The sequence below is a fragment of the Sapajus apella genome, unplaced genomic scaffold (genome assembly GCF_009761245.1).
Source record: "Sapajus apella isolate SASKATOON/1434 unplaced genomic scaffold, GSC_monkey_1.0 scaffold11, whole genome shotgun sequence".
In the NCBI taxonomy this organism is placed as follows: domain Eukaryota; kingdom Metazoa; phylum Chordata; class Mammalia; order Primates; family Cebidae; genus Sapajus; species Sapajus apella.
The window spans coordinates 927034-949404 of record NW_022436951.1 but is presented as its reverse complement, the minus strand read 5'-3'; the positions used below and the strand labels follow the sequence as shown (position 1 = coordinate 949404).

Here is a 22371-nt window from a genome sequence, read left to right as displayed (position 1 = left end):
ACGTATGTGAAAGTTTTTTTGGTTAGATTTATTTCACCACAGGCTGCAAATAATTTGGGAATGGGATCTGTACCTTCTTTTTAGCTAGATTTGGGACCTGAGCATCTGAAGGATTTGTTTCCATTTTTTTGTTTTGCCTTCAACCTTTCTCAGTCCCTGCTTGTCATCGTCTCAAAGGAATACTTACTAGCTATGCTTCCTTAGCCTCTATGAGAATCAACCATTGCATCAGTGGGGTCCTTGAGTGCCTAGAGAATTTCTTTCAAGTCTTTTGTGTTGCCTGAAGACTACAGAAATCCCTTTACATTTACATCTCAGAGGAGAGTTTCTCTCAGCTTTCCTGCCCGTCTTTTAGCCACAGGTCATCATTGCCTCTTACTCAGTATAAAGCCCAGAGAGTTTATCTCTGTTCTTACACATTGCACTCAGGTTTCCTGAGATCCTGCACACTGTGTCTCAGTGCGGCAAGTCTCTTCCAGTATTCCCGACCCTCTTCCACCAAAGGTACCTGCTACCTTTTACTCGGAAGTTCAAGCACCTGAAGGTTTCTCTCAGCATTCCTAACCCAGCCTAATATTTCTCATGACTATTCTGTAAATGCCTCTGAAGCGTTGGCAACTGGGCATACTCTCTGTTCTGGGGACTCCAAATCATCATGCCATCCCAAACTTCATCAATAAAAATTTCTTAAATGTTAATCAGTTTTCTCATTTCCCATTTATCTGACAGCTTTCTCCCTTTTCCATTGATTCAAGAAAAATGATAGAAACTGTTAGGTTTCTTCACTCCAAAAAGTTTTGTAACTTTTTGGATTTTAAGTCAGTAAGTTTTATTCTTCATTCTTAGCACTCTAATAAATTTTCTTCAAACCATGATTTTTCATATTATCTGGCTTGTTACTGTTGTTAGATAGGGAATGACATTTTCTTGTGACTTTTTACATGCTAAGTAGAAGGTAATACTTGACAGTTTACATATAAATCATCATTTTCTCTTTCAACATATATATATACACACACACGCGTAACATATATACTGTATATACATACACACTATACATAATATATATGCTATATATGTTGATTAAAAATATTTTGGAAGTCTTCTTTTAGACTATGTTGAAGTTATTCATCTTATTTTTTGAATACCTTTGGTGGTAGAAAATCTTTCACTAATTCCAAAATTATGTCTGCCCTAAAATAAGAGTGATATTCAAAACCAAGGTGATTAATTATGTTTGTTGCACAGTTGACTCTTGAACAACATGAGGGTTAGGGCTGATCCCCAGCACTGTTAAAAATCTTTTCCAAAAGTTTGCTACTAATAAGCTACTTTTGACCAGAAGGCTTACTGATAATATAAACAGTCAATTAACATATATTTTGTATATGTATTTTGTCCTATATTCTTACAATATAAAAACTAGAGAAAACAAAATTATTATTAAGAAAATCATAAGAAAGGGAAAATATATTTACTATCTATGAATTGAAAAGGAATCATCATAAAATTCTTCATTGTCTTCATATTGAGTAGGCTGAGGATGAAGAAGAAGAGGAAGGGTTGGTCTTGATGGCTTGGAGTAGCAGAGATGGAAGAAAATTCATATATAATTAGACCTGTGCAGTTTAAACCTATGTGGTTCACAGGTCAACCATAATGAAACAATTGGGATTTTTTTTTTTTTAAAGGCTAGTCAAGTGAAGCAGTGGGAGTGGAAAAAGAACAAATAAACCTGTAACTGACTGTGATCAGTTAGTTGTAAACACCACTGCACTCAGGCCAGCCAGGATGATTTATTTACGCTTCATTTAAAGATATTTTGAAGGCAGTATTACACAGGCAATTCAAAATTGATTTTGAGGGATGGCAGCATTATTGGAATAAGAGAACTCTTCTGATGATGATTGTTTAATTATGAATAGTAAACAAAAAGCAAATATTTAGAAAGCTGTAATTTTAAAATATATTTTTATTGCTCATGTATCCAGCTTTGAACATTTGTTGTTTAAATTACTTTAAAGTATTTCAGATTTTAGCCTTCCTTGTACTCTGAATAATCCAATGCCAACTAATAAAATATGGTTTGCCATTTTATTGCTTTTTTTGTAAATACGAGAGATTAATTTGTTTTAGTTTACTTGAAAGTATATCATAGGCATCTTTACCTTATTAACAACTTATAGTGATTTCTCTTTTTTTATACCACAGCTGACAGATGTGTTTTAACAAAAAGTAAAAAAACACCTTTAATCAGAAAGTCTGATTAAATTCAATATTAACTCATATTCTTAAAAATATTTTTGAAAAGTCAACAAGATACATCACAGAAAGCCAAGCTGCTGCTGACAATTCTTTGGTGGAAAAGTAACTTGCACACTTATCCAGGCTGCCTAAATGATTATCAAGCCAAGTTTTTTTTTTTTAAATAGATATTAACATATACTAAAGAAACTATACAGATATTCCCTAACAAAACAAAACTTTAACAATGAAGTTAAAGTATGTAGCAAAACCCAAATATGAAAATACACATGAATAATTTATAAAATAAGCCTTTAAATCTTAGAAAACTAAAATGGGGAGACGTTACTAAAGGGAAACGTACATAAAATGAGGACTAATAGCAAGAAACAATCCTTAACATTTTCCCAATGACCAAATAAACCTCAAAAAGACTACTTAGGAAAATGATTAACATGTAGTTTTTCTTTTTTCCTTGCCAATTCAGTTTTACTTAGATATATCTGATTACCACTCAATACATATATAGGTTAATTTTTTTTCTACTCAACTACTACCATTTTTTTTCTTTTTCGTGTTTTCCCTAATCTTCTCTAATTTTTCCTTCAGTTTGATCAGTTGAACTCAAAAGTTTTGGTACCTAAAATGAATATCAACCTTTATGGGAATAGCGCTTCAGAAGTGCAATCCTAGAAAAGGCAAATTTTTAACAGAGGTGGCTTGCCAAAGTTAAGCATCCACTCTCAATATGACAATGTCTCCCATGTTAATCACAAGGTTAATGGCTGCTCTTGGATAGATCATATGACCCTGCATGATACTGGAATGCTTCCTGGTGAGGTACTGCAGAGCTACGTGCACACCCACCCATGTAGGCTTTCAATAAATGCAAAGCATTTATTTAAACCATTTCAGTAGAATAAATAAAAAAAATATATTTCTATTGGCTTGCTTTGCTTCTTGAGCTAGCTTGGAGTACTGTTGGTGATATAGAAGACACAAGTTAGTTACTGGCTACTCCAAGCTCTTTACACTTTCGCACTTCCTGTTCTTCAAGCCTCAGCATGTTTTGTTCTGCAGTGATTACGGTATTTTTCATTAGCATTGCCACTGTCATGGGGCCAACACTTCCAGGAACTAGAATGATATAACTGGCTTTTTGCATAACTCCTTTAAAATCCACATTTCCAACAACTTAGGTTTAGCAGTTACAGGATCTTGAACTATATCTACTCCCACATCAATAACTATTGCTCCTTCCTTGATCATATTTGCTGTGATCAGATTTGGAATGCCTGCAATGAATATTACAATATCTGCAAGAATTTTATGTTTCTTCAACTATTCTTTGAGAGTATATCAATGAGATATTGTAACAGTGGCATCACCTCTGTAACGTTCATATACCCTATCTGTGTGCAGTGATATTGCAATGGGCATTCCAACAAATTTTTTGACCTTCCAGCCACAGCCATATTCTTTCCTAGGGTTGGAATGCCAGTTTGCTTAATTATTTCCCAGACACCCCATGGAGTAGCTGATACATGGAATACTGGTCCAGATATATTCACCCTACATTAATTACATGAAAGCTATCAATATCTTTATCTGGAGAAACAGCATCGCAGAGCTTTCTCTCAGTGTGCTCTGGAAGAGGCAGCTGAACAAGGAGGCCATCTACATTATCATCATTATTCAGTTTATTGGTTAAATTCAACAATTCTTTCTCTGAAATTGAAGCTGCTTTCACAATGTTTTAATTCTGTTGATTCTCACATCTGCAGCTGCCCTGATTTTGTTGAGGACACAGGAGTGACTTGCAGGATTCTCATCGACCAGAGCCACGCTCAGGCATGGCTGTTTGTTGCCAGAGACCATCTACTATTGCGCCTCCTGCCACACTTCCTGCTTGATCCGCTGGGCGAGTGTCCGGACAACAGCTTCATTTAGTTGGGAATGGGCTCTTCCCAACCTTAGCCACACTCAGGTGTGACCGTTTGTTCCCAGAGACCATCTACTCTTCCACCTCCTGCCACACTTCCTGCTTGAGCCACTGGGCAAGTTTCCTGACAACAGCTTAATTTAGTTGGGAATGGGCTCTTCCCAACCGTAGCCACACTTAGGTGTGGCCGTTTGTTCCCAGAAACCATCTCCTCTTCCACCTCCTGCCACACTTCCTGCTTGATCCACTGGGCGAGTTTTCTGACAACAGCTTCATTTAGTTGTCAACGGGCTCGTCCCAAGAACTCCACTGCTTCATCCAAAGCTGATAGACCAAGAGTGAGTATCTGTCAAGGGCGACAATTTTTAGGTTGGCCAGCTGTCCAGTTGGTGCAAAAGCTTAGCTTCGGAAGCGGTAAGAGCTTGTGCCTGATGAAGTGCAAAAGAGCTGCTGCTAGGTGGAAAGGGCGAGGGTGGAGGCGGCAGCTCTGAGCTGGCTGCAGCTCCGGGGCGGCCAATGCTGACTTGAGGGAAGTCCCAGCCATAGCCCGCGCCGATGCCCGCTCTGGACTAACAGTGATTTCAAATAAAGTTTTGTTGAAGGGAGATAGATACGTTCATTTATTGAAATGAAGGTAGAATTTTTTTTACAAAAATCAAGTACCACATTAAGGTAATATTAATGGGATTAGCTGTGACACAGTCTCCCAGCAGGAGACAAGCTGGGAATCAGAAGTACCTGGGCAAATGCTTTTCAATTTTTTTGCCTTTGTGTCCTAGCCTGTTCAAAGTTCTGAAAAAGATTTATTTTAAACTAAATTTCAACTAGTTATGAAATGATTAAACACTTTTAAAAAATATTCTGACTTGGTGCCTAAGTATTCGATTTTTTTTCTGTTACATATCGAAATTTAAGAACATATAATAATAATGAATTATTACAAAGTTACCACCTCTATGTAAAATGATTTTTTTAATTGTTGAAAATGATTTCTCTTGAATTTCATTGACATCCTCATGTTTTCAAAATTGCAGGATTTGTTGCACAAAACCACAGTTCACAGTATTCTTACATTTTATGATTTTACGAATGCCTGTTATGTTCCCATGGAAACTTTCAGTTTTTATCTTCTAGATATGTTTAAAGCTTGTAATTTGTGTGGAAGCCTTTTTTATCCATAAAGTTCCAATCCAACAAATGTATTGTTTTTCTAAGTGCAAGCTCCTTTGCAAATTGTTTTGTCCCTGTCTTATTTTGGGTACTCTTTTTTTTTATATTTTACAGTTGACATATATTTGTTGACATATGGTCAGATAGAGCAACCCAGGGTTGGTGCCCCTTAGCAGAATCCTGCACTCTTGTCTCCTTTATTAATACCTACCTTCTTTTTGCATTCACCCTTTCCTTTTCTCACTCTGAAACATATACATTTCCTGAAGAGTTCATAAAAATATATTTGTAGTTTGGTGAGTAATGTAGTTTGTTTATAAAACAAACGCTTGTGTAACCTAAATCAAAAAATAAAAATGGCAGCATTCCAAAACACATACCCAGTCTATTCATGGCATTCTCCCTAATTACACCTCTATCCCTCCACCCTGGATGTGTCCCCATGTCTTAATCTATTTTGTACTGATAGAATATCTCAGACTAGGTAATTTATAATGAACAGAAATTTATTGGTTCATGTTTCTGGAGGTAATCCATACTATAATATTTGGCTATATTATTTTCTTTTTAATATACTCTCCCATTATATGAATATTTCATAATTCATACATGCTGCTGTAAGTGAACATTGAGGATGTTGGCAGTTTTTGGTTACTGTAAGCAATGCTGTTACAAATGCACGTGTGTGAATGTATTTAGGGTAAATAGTGAGTTGCACGCCTTAACATTTTCCTGGTGAAACAGCTCTTGGATTTTAATACCCAAACTTTAGAATGTAGGTGTCTGCAATATACTTACTTGCTGATGTCTTACAAAAAAACTGTATATTCATGCCCCCAAAGCTCAACACTTCATTTTAAACAAAACAACGTGTGTGTGTGTGTGTGTGTGTGTGTGTGTTGTGGAAAAAGAAGGTGGGAATAAGGGTGAAATCTGAAGTTCTATTTTAAATAAAATCAAGTGTAAATGTTGTGAAAGGTACAGCTGAGAATCAATAAAGGCCATGGTACTGTGATTACTGTATACAAAGCAACTGTTTGTTTGATGAACATTTAAATCTTTTTACATCCTAACATGATTAGTTGTTATACATAGGCATTTGACAGTGAATTAGTTCTGTTTTAGAAAATTGGTTGAAGTTTTGAGTTGATATATAACACTTTATAATATTTTTATTTAAAATATTGAGAAATTTCTTCTCAATTAGGACTTATAGATGCTTAATTTACGGAGGTAGATTTCTGATTTTAAGTGGAGTATCCTGAAATTGAAAAATGTTAAACCTAAAATGGAAATGCTGGGTCATAGATTGTGTATATCTTTACCTTGGCTAGATAATGGCAGATTGTTTTCCAAAGAGGTGGTACGAATATTCCCATCAGGTGTGTATGAGAATTCCACTTATTATATTTTCACCTGTTAACCAATTTTCCTGATATTTGAGAAAAAGTTCTGTATTACAGAAGAAAGCCAGTTATAAAATATACAAGAAATTATAGAAAACATAATTTTACAGATCCAAATGATATTATGAGATTAAGGGGAGAACATTAATTGGTGTCAAAACCATTAAGTAAATGGTTGATAAGAAACTGGTCATTGGTTAATTGCTAAAAAAAGAAAAACCTAATGGATTACTTTTTAATCACAAGGAGAAAAGCTTATCTGTACAGTGGGAAAAACAAAATTACTTAGTGTAAGAATCAATCATAGTGCCACCAATAATGGTTAACCAGATATTATGTAGCTTTGGATTTGATGTTACATGAAGTACACACCATCGCATTGAATTGTTATTGGTGAAAATAATTTAAATTAAATTTAATAAGCTTCTAATATACAATATAGAACATAGATTATGACAGGAAATACAGGATATAGGCTAACAAGTTCAATAATAGCACAGCAAAATAACTGGAAAAATTCAGGAGTATTCTATAGAATGTAATTGGCTTGGGTTTTTTTTTAAAGTATTATGAAAAAAAGATTGTAACCAATTACAACAAATTTAACAAATATAAAAGCCAGATGCAAGATTTGATATTTAAATGGACAAATGAGCTGTATACAATATTTTTGGGTCACCTGGGGGAATTTTGAACATAGTCTCAGCAGTAGATGAAATAAAATGTACTGAAAGAGAAAGTTACTAAAAAAACAAAACCAGATTGAGGAATGGTATGTACAATAAGATTTTATATTCATGTAAAACTAGAAAGAGGGGTGTGTGTGTGTGTGTGTGTGTGTGTGTGTGTGTGTCCGTGTGTGTGTGTATAAAGACCTGAAAATATAAATATTAAGGTGATTAGCATAGGTGGACACTGATGTTAATTAAATTTATTTAATTGAATTTGAAGATTTTCTATAGTGCACACGTACTGCTTTTGTAACTATACTTTTTAGAAGTACAAAAAGATAATAAAAAGTTACCCAATTTAACTGATTACTTTTTAATGGCATGTATTTCCTGGTAAGGATTAAGATAGAAAAGACAAGTATTTTTGGCCTAGTAATAATTCTATGCATGACTAGCATTTCATATGCTGGATAATCTTTCTGGAAATAATGATTGCTTTGATTGTCATTACAAAGGCCATAGTGTCATAAATCATCTAGTGTCCTCATCTTCTGTCCTGATTATGTGCATTTTAATATGAATCTTAAAATAGGTAAAATGGTTCTTTCCCTATTCTGGCATTTTACAGTTTTGCGTCTATCATTTTCTTCTCTGTTATATTATGTTTAGTTTATTAAAGGAAGAAATAGATTGATTAAAATGAATTACAAAGAATTTATATGCAGATGGCTATCAATAACTATGAATAGGTTTTTACACTCCTACTTATTTCATTGGATAAATATGAATTTTCAAAAACATGCTTATTTTCTTCCTACTCTCTTTTCAAAGGCTGGATCATAATTTCTCACTTCTATACCCCAAAGTAATAAGAGCGATTTATGATAAACCCACAGCTAACATCACACTAAACAGGCAAAAGCGGGAAGCATTCCTCTAGAGAATGTGAAGAAGACAAGGATGCCCACTCTCACCACTTCTGTTCAACATAGTATGGAAGTCCTAGCCAGATAAATCAGGCGAGAGAAAGAAATAAAAGGCATCCAAATAGGAAGAGAGGAAGTGAAACTATTTCTTTTCACAGACAATATAATTCTATACCTAAGAAACCCCATCCCATAGTCTCCATTCAAAGGCACTTAGAACTGACAAATAACATCAGTAATGTTTTAGGATACAAAAATCAATGTCTAAAAATTAGTACCATTTCTATACACCAGTAATGTCCAGACTGAGAGCCAAATCGAGAACGTAATGCCATTCGCAGTAGCCATGAAATAAATAAAGTACCTAGGAATATAGCTAACAAGGGAGGTGAAAGATCTCTGCAATGAAAATTACCAAACACCACTGAAAGAAATTAGAGATGACACAAACAAATGGAAAATCAATATTGTTAAAATGACCATACTGTCTAAAGCAATTTACAGGTTTGATGCTATTCTTATCAAACCACCAATGACATTTTTCATAGAATTAAAACTATTCTAAAATTCATTATTGAAGCAAAAAATAAGCCTGAATAGCCAAAGCAAAGCAATTCTAAGTAGAAAGAACAAAGCCAGAGTCATCACACTACCCAACTTCAAACTATACTACAAAACTACAGTAACCAAAACAGCATGGTACTGGTAAGAAAATGGACACATAGAGCAATGGAACAGGCTAGAGAACCCAGAAATCAAGCCACACACATACAACCATCTGATCCTCAACAAAACTGATAACAACAAGCAATGGGAAAAGGACTCCTTATTCAATAAATAGTGCTGGATAACTGACTACCCATAAGTAGAAGATTGAAACTAGACCCTTTTCTTTCACCATATGCAAAAAGACTTAAATGTAAGACCAAAACTAAAAACCCAAGAAGAAAACCTAGGAAATATCATTATGGACATAAGCCTTGGCAAAGATTTCATGATGAAGACTCCAAAAGCAGTTGCAACAGAACCAAAAATTGACAAGCGGAACTTAATTAAACTATAGAGTTACTGCAAAGCAAAAGAAACTATCAAGAAGGTAAAGAGACAACCTACAAAGTAGAAGTAAATATTTTTGAACTATGCATCTGACAAAGATCTAATATCTAGAATTTATAAGGAACTTAAACAATAAGCAAAACCAAACAGTCTCATTGAAAAATGGGTAAAGGACATGAACAGACACTTCTCAAAAAATGACATGCAAGCAGCCAACAAGCATATTAAAAATGCTCATCCTTACTAATGATTACAGAAATGCAAATCAAAACCACAATGAGCTACTGTCTCACAACAATCAGAATTGCTATTATTAAAAAGAAGTCAGTCTGCTCATGCCTGTAATCCCAATATTTTGAAAGGCTGAGGTGAGAGGATTGCTTGAGCCCAGGAGTTTGAGACCAGTCTAGGCAACATGGTGAGACCTTGTTTCTACAAAAAATAATAATAATAATAATAATAAATTCGTCAGGTGTCATGGTGCATGTCTGTGGTCCGTTATTCAGGAGGCTTAGGTGAGAAGATTGCTTGAGCCCAAGAGGTTGGGGCTGCAGTGAGTTGTGTTCATGTCACTGCACTCCAGCCTGGGTGAAAGAGCAAGGTCTTGTCTCACACACACGCATGCACGCGCGCGCGCACACACACACACACACACACACACACACACACCCCAAAAAAGAAAGAAAGATAAAAGTAAAAAAATAACAGATGTTGGCAAGATGTCAGAGAAAAGAGAACCCTTATACACTGTTGGTGGGAATGTAAATTAGTTCAATCCTGTGGAAAGCAGTTTGGCAATTTCTCAAGAAATTAAAACAGGGCTATGTTTTGACCCAGCATTCCCATTACATTTTACACATTCAATCTTTTGAGGCTGTTGTCATTCTTTTTACTTGTACATATGCTCTTAATACATAATGGGTTAATAATGGGTTAAAGCTATTAAAGCTAATATTTTTGCTTTAAATAGTTGATTGATCTTTTAGACCAATTAAAATATAGCATCATTTCTGTCTGAAAAATTTTCTTTAACATTTCATATAGTATATAAACCTGCTGGCAATGAATTCTCCTAGTTTTTTGAGACAGTCTTTGTTTTTCTATTTGAAAGGTATTATTACTAGGGATAGAATTCTGGGTTGAGAATTTTTCCTTTTCAGCACTTTAAAAGCTAGACTAGTGTCTTCTGGCTTGCGTCATCCGTCTAATTGTTATCTTTCTTTCCCTGAATATATGTATCCTCCTTTTTCTCTTGCTGTCGTCAACATTTCTTCTTTGTCTCTTGCTTTCAGCAGTTTGAAGATGATATCTTTGGTAGGGATCGTGTATGTTTGTGTAATTATCCTTCCTGGTGTTCTCTGAGCTTCTTGAAACGGTGGTTTGGTATCTGTCATCAATTTTGGAGAATTCTTGGCCTTTTTCCTTCAATATTTCTGTTGCCTTTTTCTCTGCTTCTGTTTCTAGAATTTCAATTACCTGTAAGTATCTTAGATGGTTCGATATTGCTCCACAGCTCTTAGATGCTCTCTCCTGTTTTTTTTTTTTTTTAATGTTTTTGTCCCCCAACTATTTTGTTTTTCTTTGGTGTTTCAGTCTGAGTAGGATCTATCAATCTATTTTCAAGTTTACTAATTCTTCTGCTAGATTCTTAAGTCTACTTATGAGCCAGTTGAAAGCATGCTTTGTCACTGTTATTGTGCTGTTTCTAACATTTCCATTTGATTAATTCTTGCTGTTTCCATCCTTTTGCTGAAATTACCTGCCTGATCCTGCATTTGTTCACCTTCTCCCTTAGAGCTTTAAAACATATTAGTCATATTTATTTTAAATTTCCTATCATTTAGCTTCAACATCTGTGTTATATCTGAGTCTGGTTCTAGTGATTGCCTTTTTTTTTTCTTGGTAGTGTGTGTATGCGTGTGTTTTATTTTCCTTACTTTTTGAATCCCTTATTATTTTTTGTTAAATACTGCTCATGTTATGTAGGAAAGAATGGTTTATTTGCCTGGAAATGGGTGTATCTTTTTTTCTGCTAGGCCTTTATTATCTGGGTTTGAGTTAATCTATTCAGGAGTCAGGCTGAGTTTGAAGTTTGTTTCTGCTATGGCCCTAGTATCATTCTGCAGTATCTGCAGTTCCTACCTTCAGGCCAGCACTGTAAGAGTTGCTTTCTTAGGACTATTGCCAGTCTTTTTTATGAGTTCCTGGTGGCGTCTGCGGAGAAAAGATGAGAACTTTACCTTCATCTGCAGTCCCTAGAACTCTATGCTCTCTCACTAGCCCACACTCAGATTCTACTAATTTATTAATAATTCTAACTGAATTATTCTTACTGACACCTGGCTTCATCTGCCCCAGAGAAGCAAATGCTTACATCTCGTCTCTTCCTGCTGGAATTGTCTTTCCATAGAGTTCAGACTAGTTAATTGATATATGAGTTCAGATCTCTGATTTGAGAGTCATGAATTTGCAATTTGCCCAGCATATTGTTGTTAGAATGAGATCTCTCTGATCTGCGTAGAAGCCAGAGTCTATTAGACTCCATTTTGCTTTGTTTTACTGAAGCAAGAGATCTAAAGTAAGTTTGCTTAATAAGAAAGAATATTAATGTGTATTAATGGGAGAATGGTTGACTATATTAGAGTATATATAGTATATAGTTCTATTACTAATTTTATTTTACAGAGGAGAAAATAAGGCTCAGAAGGGCTAAATAAATTGTACAGAATCATTCAGTAGTAAGTAATAAGCTGGTACCTCACCCTACTATACTACTTTTCTTATTATTAACTTTTGAAAAATTGTGGTAAAATATTCATAACATAAAATTTAACATCTCAACTATTTTAAGTGTATAGTTCAGTAGTGTTACCTACATTCACATTTTGTAAACTTTTTTGATCTGGACACTACAATTAAACTTAGAGTGTTAGGTCATTTTTGCATTGTTATAAAAGAATACCTGAGGCTGGGTAATTTATAAAGAAAAGAGATTTAGATTGCTCATGGTTCTGCAGGCTGTATGAGAAGCATGGTGCTAGCATCTGTTTGGCTTCTAGTGAGGGCCTCAAGAAGCTTACAATCATGGTGGAAGAAGACAAAGAGACAGCATGTTACATGGTAAGAGTGGGAGCAAGAAAGAGAGAAGGGAGAAGTTCCATGCTCTTTGAAACAACCAGATCTCACATGAACTACCAAAATGAGAACTCACTCATCACCAAGGGAAGAGTGCTAAGCAATTCATGAAGGATTTGCTACTATGATCCAAACATCTCCCACCAGGCCCCACCTCCAACTTTGGGGATTACATTTCAATTTGAGATTTGGAGGGGACAAATGTTCAAATCATATCATTCATCCCGTGACTAAGCAAATCTTATGTCTTCTCACATTTCAAATACAATCTTGCCTTTGCAATAGTCTCCCAAAGTCTTAACTTGTTCCAGCCTTAACTTCTAAAGTTCCAAAGTTCAAAGTCAAAAGTTTCATATGAGACTCAAGGCCAAGTTCATCCCATCTATGAACCTATAAAATCAAAAACAAGTTACTTTCTTCCAAGATACAATGGTATTATAGGCATTGGGTAAATATTTCCATTCCAAAAGGAAGAAATTAGCCAAAAGAAAAGGGTAATAGGCCCCATGCAAGTCTGGAACCCAGCAGGGCAGGCATTATATCTTAAAGCTCCAGAATAATCTCCTTTGATTCCATGTCCTCCATCCAGAGCACACTGGTTCAAGGGGTGAGTTCCCAAGGCCTTGGGCAGCTCTGCTTCTGTGGCTTTGCAGACTGAAGCCCCTGTGGATGCTGTCATGAATTGGAGGTGTGTTCATGCAGGTTTTTCAGGATCAGGATGCAAGCTGCCCATGACTAACATTCTGGAGTCTGAAGGCAGTGACCTCCTTTCCGCAGCTCAACTAGACCATGTCTCTTTGTGGGCTCCAGCTCCACATTTCCTCTTCACACTGCCCTAGTAGGAATTATCCGTGAGGGGTCCAGCCCTATAACAGGATTCTTTTTGGCCACCCAGACTTTCTCCTGTGAAATCTAGGAGAAAGCTGTTAAGCCTCCTTCATGCTTGCATTCTGTGTGCCTGCAAACTTAACACCACATGAAAGCTAGTAAGTCTTATGGTTGTGACCTTCAAAGCTGTGGCCCAAGCTGTACCTGGGCCTTGTTGAGTCAAGGCTGGAGCTAGAGCTTTGGGATGTGGGAAGCAGTGTTCTGAGTCTGAGCAGGGCAATGGGGCCCTGGATCTGGCCCCCCAAACCATTCTTTCCTCCTATGCCTATAAATCTGTGATGTGAGGGGCTGCCTTGAAGACCTCTGCAATGCCTTTGAAGTCTTTTTCCGGTTGGTCTTAGATAAGAGCACTTGGCTTCCTTTTAGTCATAGTAATATCACTAGCAAATAGTACTAAAAACTTAATAACAAGCACATTGTTTAAAAAGTGTGAAATGAAGAAAACATAGAAAGAAGAAAACAGAAAAGCATTTATAATCTCTAAACCCAGATAGAACCACTTTAAACATTTTTTTTTTCTTTTTTAGGTTTCTTTCTAAATATTTATGTTTGTGTGCATTTCTTAAGTGGTATCATTCTGAAAAGAATTTTTGAATGACAGTTTGTTTAACCTACTAAACTTCAACTGATACTGTGTTAGACTGTGTTGGTTTTATTTATTGGCCAAGTTTTTCTCATATTTAATCTATAGTCTCCTAACTTTCCCAAGTTTTTTCTTTCAAAATAAAATAAACATGTATTTTTATTCATTTAAAAACCTTAAGCTCAAGTCTTTTACATTTATTTTTATTTGATTTAAATGTGTGGGCTCTGACCATGATTCCAAACTCCTGAGTTTACTTTTAATCTTCATTCCATCATACATCATGCTTCCATCCTTGGAACTTCTTGTTGAGGGCAAAGCACTCTTGACACATTCCATGAGAGCCTTAATTCTATTGGGATAAAGGTATTAATCCTCTTAAGCAGATGTCAGCAATTTTTTTTTTGTAAAAGTCTAGATGGTAAATTTTTTCATTATATAGCGCTAACTTTGTAACTATCACATCTACCACTAATTATGTCATTAAATTCTCAAAACCATACCCCTCATTAACTGTGTGTTAGTAAATGTTTAACAATCACCTCTCAGGAAAAGACAAACAAACCTTGATTTCTAGTGTTTGATGATATCTGTGGTTTAACCACTCCAAACATGGCCAATTTCAAACTGCCACCACGACATCACTGAATGTGGAGGAAGGAAGAGGTAAACACAATGGCTTTCCCCAGCCAGTGCAAGTTGGTTCAAGCATACCACTGTTAAGCTCCACAGGTCCCCTGGCATGGCTGGGACATGTCCTTGGTTCTTGGTTACTATTTATATTTCTAGAAACTACAACCTTAAATTCTGAGGCTTTCTATTATCTAGGAAGTCTGCAACAACATGCTTCACCCTTCTGCTAAACTGTATCCTCTCTTATTGCTAAAGACTTCAGGTACATTAAAAATGATCCTATGCCTTTCGCAGACTTTCTTTCTGCCTTCAAAAATACCATCAGAAGCTTAAGTATAACAATTTGTATTAAGCCTACATGAATCAATCTAAAGACCAAACAAAGAGATGCATCAATCTATTCTGTGGTTAAAATTTGTTTGTAATAGCCAGGAGGAGGTAAGGCTGTCCTAACTTGGGGCCTTAGTGCAAACTTAACATAGGGATAGTCTTAACATAATTTTAATTCCAGACTTTTTATGGAATGAAGAGACTGAGCCACTCATGGTAATGTTAAAATAAAGAGCTTTGTCGGGGGGGGGTATGTATTAAATAAAAAAATTACGGAATCTATTCTTCAAGGCTTTTGATTGAGAACTGAAATACTAAGAGACAAGGAAGGGTCATAGAAACTCTCCAGTATATATTCAGCATAACATTTGGAATAATAAATTTTAGTGAGAAAACACATAGTTTAATACTTTGTTGTGTTATCATTTCTCCATATTCCAGGCTGAAATCAATAAAAAGGACAGAAAGAATCTTAAAGTTAAGTAATTCCTCATTCCTTACTCCCTTTTCTTTAATCTCCATATAGCACACTATCACCAACTTATCAACATTCTTCTAAAAGAGGAAATTTGAACATAAAACACGTCCTTATGATAAATAAAAGCGTATAGGCAGGAGTTGAAAGTTATTTAAATTTTCTTAGGGATTGTGATTTCAGAACATTCCTTAGTGAACAATTGTTGCTATTAATCACCTTTATAGCCAATAAATTATGTTTTACGGGATTTTGGTGCCAAACGTATGCTTTCCTTTCTCTGTGAGTGAAAGAAAATTTACTTAGATTTATCCAATAGCATCTAAAATATATGAGAACCATTTTAGGTTATGCTTTAGCTACCTCTGTATTTTTTTTCTTTGTATCTGTTAACCCAAGTATTTTTTTGTGTGAGATAAAAGGAATACATGCTCATTATTAAAAAATTGGAAAATATAAACAAGATTTATAAATAAAACTGAAAAATCAGCTTAACCCTAACACTTGTAGAGAACTACTGCTAACATTCATGGTATGTTATTTAGACCTTTTCTATACACATAAATATTATTAAAAATGGAAAATATAGTCTATATACAGTTTTACTGATTTACTCTGGTGGTAAGATTTAAGTGAACTGATTTGAGGCTATTTATTATCTAGTGTATCCCAGTTACAGTGAGATATTCCACAACCAAAATCTTACCAAGATTGATTATGAAGTATTGCCTGAAACCTTCAGGGGTTCAGTCTATGCATTCTAAAATTTAAAAAATGGTAAATTTAAAAATAAAAACTCCAAGGGTTCAAAATAGGAGATTATGGATATTTTTGGTTTGGATTTTTTCCTTTTTATAGCTAATATATCAATGAACTTTTATGTGTGAAAATCTTTTGCATACTTTTCATTATTTCCATACCATATACGCTACTGAATAAAAAGAAAATATGTAAACATTGTTAAGGCTGTAGTATTTCAATTATTTGCCAGAAATCTTTACCACCGGAAATATATGAAACTGCTCATTTATCCAGTTTATCATTGATGGGCATTTGGGTTGGTTCCAAGTCTTTGCTAGTGTAAATGGTGCTACAATAAACATACGTGTGCATGTATCTTTATAATAGAATGATTTATAATCCTTTGGGTATATACCTAGTAATAGGATTGCTGGGTCAAATGGTATTTCTGGTTGTAGATCCTTTCGGAATCACCGCACTGTCGACTAGGATGGTTGAACTAATTTACACTCCCACCAACACTGTAAAAGCATTCCTATTTCTCCACAACCTCTCCAGCATCTGTTGTTTCCTGACTTTTTAATGATTGCCATTCTAACTAGCATGAGATGCTATCTCATTGTGGTTTTGATTTGTATTCCTCTATTGACCAGTGATGATGATCTTTTTCTCATATGTTTGTTGCCTGCATAAATGTCTTCTTTTGAAAAGGGGCTGTTCATATCCTTTGCCCACTTTTAGATGTTTTTTTCTTGTAAACTTATGTTCTTTGTAGATTCTGGATATTAGCCCTTTGTCAGATGGGTAGATTGCAAAAATTTTCTCCCATTCTGTAGGTTGTGTGTTTGCTCTGATGGTAGTTTCTTTGGCTGTGCAGAAGCTCTTAAGTTAATTAGATCCCATTTGTCAATTTTGGCTTTTGTTGTCATTGCTTTGGTGTTTTAGTCATAAAGTTTTTGCTCATGCCTGTTTCCTGAGTGGTATTGCCTAGGTTTTCTTCTATGGTTTTTATGGTTTTAGGTCTTAAATTTGAGTCTTTAATCCATCTTGAGTTAATTTTTGTATTATGTATAAGGAAGGAGTCCAGTTTCAGTTTTCTGTGTATGACTGGCCAGTTTTTCTAACATTTCTTAAACAGGGAATCCTTTCCCCATTGCTTGTTTTTGTCAGATTTGTCAAAGATCAGATGGTTGTAGATTTGTGGTATTATTTCTGAGGCTGCTGTTCTGTTCCTTGGTTTATATATCTGTTTTGGTACCACTACCATGCTGTTTTGGTTACTGTAGCCTTGTAGTATAGCTTGAAGTCAGGTAGTATCATGCCTCCAGCTTTGTTCTTTCTGCTTAGGATTGTCTTGGCTATGTGAGCTCTTTTTTGGTTCCATATGAAATTTAAAGTATTTTTCTCTACTTCTGTGAAGAAAATCAATGGTAGCTTGATGGGGATAGCATTGAATCTATAAATTACTTTGGGTAGTATAGGCACTTTCACAATATTTATTCTTCCTATCTATGAGCATGGAATGTTTTTCCATCTGTTTGTGTCCTCTGCTATTTCCTTGAACAGCTGTTTGTATTTCTCCTTGAAGAGGTGCTTCACATCCCTTGTAAGTTGTATTCCTAGGTATTTTATTCTCTTTGTAGCAATTGTGAATGGGAGTTCACTCATGATTTGGCTCTCTATTATTGGTGTATAGGGGTGCTTGTGATTTTTGCACATTGATTTTGTATCCTGAGATTTTGCTGAAGTTGCTTATCAGCCTAAGGAGATTTTGGGCTGAGATGATGGGGTTTTCTACATATATAATCATGTCATCTGCAAACAGGGACAATTTGACGTCTTCTCTTCCTATTCAAATACCCTTTATTTCTTTCTCTTGCCTGATTACCCTGGCCAGAATTTCTGATACTATGTTGAATAGGACTGGTAAGAGAGGGCATCCTTGTCTTGTGCACTTTTCAAAGGGAATATTTTCAGCTTTTGCTCATTCAGTATGCTATTGGCTGTTTTATATTTCTCTGACTGTCTCACTTATACTCTTGGGCTTTGAATCATCTTTCTTTCCGAGGGGGTGTCAGGAAATTTTCCTTTATGTCAGAACAATTGGCTCTATTGTTTTCTTCCCTTTCCCCCCCTGCTCTACAGAGCAACAAATCTCATTTCTCTTTTGGCCAGGAGTGTATGAAGAATAAGTTAAATCTGTGTTGCTAGATTGAATTGCAGGTAGGAGGAGAACAATAAACTGTTCTAATTTATCTTAGTTTTCATCTGCTTATGTGTGAAATCTCTGCATTGAAAAATAAACTCTGGGTAATTGCAATCACTTCGTCTTTCTTATCCAGCTTTCTTTTTCTTTTCTTCTCTTTTTTGTTTTTTGAGTTGGAGTCTCACTCTGTTGGCCAAGTTAGAATGCATTGGTGTGAACTTGGCTCACTGCAACCTCCACCTCCTTGGTTCAAGTGATTCTCCTGCCTCAGCCTCCTGAGTAGCAGGGATTACAGGTGTGTGCCAACATGCCCAGCTAATCTTGCATTTTTAGTAGAGATGAGGTTTCACCATGTTGGCCAGGCTGGTCTCAAATTCCTGACCTCAAGTGATTTGCTGACCTTGGCCTCCCAAAGTGCTGGGATTACAGGCATGAGCCACCCTGTCCTGCCCAGCTTTCTTTCTATGCATGAAAACTCCAGGGATGCTGTGTTTCTGTCGCTGTTGACATCCTGAGCTGCATGGAGTCACTCTTTATTCTCAAGTGTAGATATTTTTCCTTCTTGCTATCAATATGCAACTTCAGTCTGATTCTCTCCAAGTTGGGTTCTCTTCAACAGAGAACTTCTATATACCCTACTTCTCAATTTCTAGTATCATGATAGATCCAACCTTCATTATTTCTTTCCTATATCGAACATCAAAATCCTCTTTATTGGTTTCCCTGCATTCAGTCTCACACACCCTTTTCCAAGCAATTCTCCAAACATCTACCCTTGTGATATTTTCTATCATCTAATCAGAGTATACCATTTCATTACTAAATATTCTAAACGCTTCCCATTGCCTTCAAGGAGATGGTTTAGTAAAATGCATAATTCCCTTCACACTCTAATACTAAACAATCTCTTTATCAACTTATTCAATAGAGCCTCAAACATTATATTTGCTAAATGAATGTTTTCAGGCAATATGAGTTAATATTTGTGGATTTGCCAATGATGGATATTCTATTCAGGTGTACCATTGAAAGAAAAAGGACTAGGAGGCACAAGCTTGTAACAGAAAAGCAGCAACTTCAGAAAGTAGTTTGCAATTTACTTCCTGGAACTTTTGTAATTACTAAGGATGGTTTCTATTTAAAATAAAGTTTAAAGAATGAAAAGAAAATTTTCAGGTTTGGTGGGGTAGTGGAAAGTAAGGATGTAGGCTTAATGTTAGAGGCTGTGCAGGAGACAGGTGAAGGGTGCTTTTGAGGAAGTCAGCCTGGATTATAATTTTGACTTTTTCACTTACTAACATGGGAGACTTATCTAACTTCCCTGAGATTTGGTTTCCTTGGGTAAATGGTTAATACTAATATCTCCCTTATAAGCTGAAAACTAACTCAGCTCATTTAAGGGCTTGACATCATAAGTTTTCAGTAAAATATAGTTATTAATGTTATTATTCTTAACCTAAAAAGAAAACTGTTAGCTTTTTGCTAACTTGGATAAAGAGTTAGATGACATAAGCCATTAGCTCTTTCTTAGTCTACAGGAAAAGTCAAACTGTTAAAATGAAAATAGAGAAAATAAGTCATCCTATAGTCACTTATTTCACATTTTCTATTTAAAATTTCTCACTCTTGTCTTTTTTCCCTTAAAGGTTAGACATTTGACTCATAAAATACACTTCAAAGTCAGCATTCACTTATGATAGTAATAATCATTTAAACTGTAACTTAAAAAATAAATTTATCCTTTGTGTCTTTCTCACCATTTTCACCAGACTTCTCTTCTTGTTCTTTACCTTCAGTTGAACTTTCAGTCTTCTGGGAGCCATCAGTTTTGGATTTCTTATTAGTTGGAGATTCTTTGCCATCTGGAGAGTAAGATCTTTTGGGGATTTATCTTTTTTCAGTAAATCAGTGCCTCTTGTTGGGAATCCTCAGTACCAGTATTTGTATTTCTCAGACAGGTCAATCAAAAGGCTTTTTTCAAACAATGGTCAACCACTGCCGTTGCATCTTCTCTTGTCTCCATCTCACTAAAATCCTGACTTTTCATCCTTATCATTATGTAATTCTTTATTTTCCCATAAGGCCCAGCAAGCTTGAGGACAGCACTGTCAGAATAGCCAGAATGGGGCATTATTGAGAAGTATTATATGTCCAAGCTCTTGCTTTTGATCAAACTTCTGATAGGACTTTCCTTCAGGGTTCTTTGTTCTTTTATACTTCTGGGATAAATGAACTCTCACTACCTTGTCAAATACTAACGTTGGTGTAGATGTATAATAATCCACAGCACCCTGAGCATCCTCTGTGGTTGCCATTTCAATAAATGCCTCATTAATTTTATTTAGAATCAGATGATTTGAAATGACTCCAAATAGTTCCACCAGCTGTAATAGCTGATATCTCAAGTTTTTCCCATGTTGAGAATCCGTGATGTGAACAGCTCTGGTAGTTTCCACTCTGCCTTTTTGCATGTGTCTAGGTCCTTGCAGTTTTCCATTTCCAACACCCAGATTTCCTCTTGGTCCAACTGCTGGTCCTCCAAGATGAAACAAGGGAGGTGGAGGTCCCAGAATTCTGGTTCTGGATTTGTAGACTGCTGCAACATGAATGGATCACCCACTGTGTGTCCTGTATCGTTGTCAGGATTCCATTCTGGGTAGATTTCAAGAAACTGGTGTCGGCAACTGTGACTTGCTCCATTGATATGTTGACTCCACTCCTTATTAGAATGAACTGCCAAATCCCATATAGAGCACAGGGATATATGGGGATAGCCCTTTGGTAAGAGTCCATGGAAGTCTTTAATATTGGTACTTGGAAGAGTGCCCCTCTTTTTCTCAAAGAGAGATCTCTCTTGTAAGGGGCCAGGACCACGTCCCATTCTCTCACACTCACTGTTAAATTTATGGTAGTTATGCGAGGTCTCAGACACAAAAAAAGAATAATCCATACATCTTTCTCATCTTATTTTTTTTTTTTTTTTTTTTTTTTTTGAGATGGAGTCTTGCTCTGTAGCCCAGGCTGGAGCGTAGTGGCACTATCTCGGCTCACTGCAACCTCCGTCTCCTGGGTCCCAGCTCAAGCAATTCTCCTACCTCAGCCTCCCAAGTAGCTGGGATTACAGGCACGAGCCACCATGTCCAGCTAATTTTTGTATTTTTTAGTAAGATGGGGTTTCACCATGTTGGCCAGTCTGGTCTTGAACTCCTGACCTCGTGATCTGCCTGCCTTGGCCTCCCAAAGTGCTGGAATTACAGGCATGAGCCACTGCACCCAGCCCTTTCTCCATCTCTTAATCTGTCATCTTCATAGTCCATTCTGTTATAATAACCAGATTATTGAGAATGACTTCCATGGTCATAATCAAGCACTGGGTTGAGACTAGGACCACAACTATCAAAAGTATCTCTTCTAAAGTGCCTTTTTTCTTCCTAGTCATCCCTAAGTACTCTGTATAGTGGCTCCTGTGTGGCAGATCTGCCATCTCTGCCATAATTCAAGGCAAGGCCTTCTTCAGTTCTCCTCCTTTTAAGCTGTAGAAGGATTTGGGGCACTTCTCAGGAGTAATCTTGTCCTCTGGATAACAACTCAGTTCAGCTAGGTCTCCAGCAGACAGACCAAAGCTGGCCAAAATGTTACTGGACTGGTCCTCATCTTCACTGGTGTTGAGAAGATAAAGGGAGGAGACCTCTATTTCCAATGTTAAATATAGACTGCAAATTATGAGAAGAAGTACTAGCAGAAGAGAGCGCACTGTGAGCTGCTTGTTGATTCAATGAAGAACCCATTCCAAGATTCATTAAACTAGCAGGGCGTGCAGTGCCCTGGTTCATCCTTCCAAGTGACGCTGGCATACTTGAAGACTGGGTAGCAGCAAGAAGGCCTATTACTGCCGCAAACAGGTCATGCTCATGACCCTGTGTGTCCCTACTGAGAGCTACTGAAATGACTTGGACATTGTAGAA

At 36.2% G+C, this 22371-nt stretch overlaps 2 pseudogenes; both read right to left on the bottom strand.

Moving 5' to 3' along the window:
• Nucleotides 1–3247: 3247 nt before the first annotated feature.
• On the bottom strand, nt 3248–4730 carry LOC116552142 (annotated as a pseudogene).
• Nucleotides 4731–20128: 15398 nt separating this feature from the next.
• On the bottom strand, nt 20129–22364 carry LOC116552131 (annotated as a pseudogene).
• Between the last annotated feature and the right edge of the window lie 7 nt (nt 22365–22371).